Here is a 755-nt window from a genome sequence, read left to right as displayed (position 1 = left end):
CATAATACCCTCCAGTTCCATCCACGTCGTTGCAAATGGCAAGATTTCATTCCTTTTGATGGCTGCATAATATTCCATTTTATATATATATACCACATCTTCTTTATCCATTCATCTGTCAATGGTCATCTTGGCTCTTTCCACAGTTTGGCTATTGTGGACATTGCTGCTATAAACATCAGGCTGCACATACCCCTTCGGATCACTACATTTGTATCTTTGTGGTAAATACCCAGTAGTGCAATTGCTGGGTCATATGGTAGCTCTATTTTCAACTTTTTGAGGAACCTCCATACTGTTTTCCAGAGTGGTTGCACCAGCTTGCATTCCCACCAACAGTGTAGGAGGGTTCCCCTTTCTCTATGGTCAACTAATCTTTGACAAAGCAGGAAAGAATGTCCAATGGAAAAAAGACAGTCTCTTCAACAAATGGTGTTGGGAAAATTGGACAGCCACATGCAGAAGAATGAAACTGATCATTTTTTTTAAGCCTATTGTGATTTTGACTGGGTTGGTGTTAAATCTATAGATCAATTTGAGGGGAAATGACATCTTAACAAAATCAGATCCATGAACTATCTCATCATTTATTTAGATCTTTATTTGGATCTCATCATTATCTCAACATTATTTAGATGTTTTTCAGAAACAGTTTGTAGTTTCCAGTATACAGATATTGCATATATTTTGTGATATTGCATATATTTTGTTAAATTTATCTCTAAGTAATTCATATTATCGATGCTATCATAAAT

The sequence above is a fragment of the Leptonychotes weddellii genome, chromosome 10 (assembly GCF_054177405.1).
Source record: "Leptonychotes weddellii isolate Sample4059 chromosome 10, ASM5417740v2, whole genome shotgun sequence".
Taxonomy (NCBI): Eukaryota; Metazoa; Chordata; class Mammalia; order Carnivora; family Phocidae; genus Leptonychotes; species Leptonychotes weddellii.
This window is presented reverse-complemented; position numbering follows the sequence as displayed.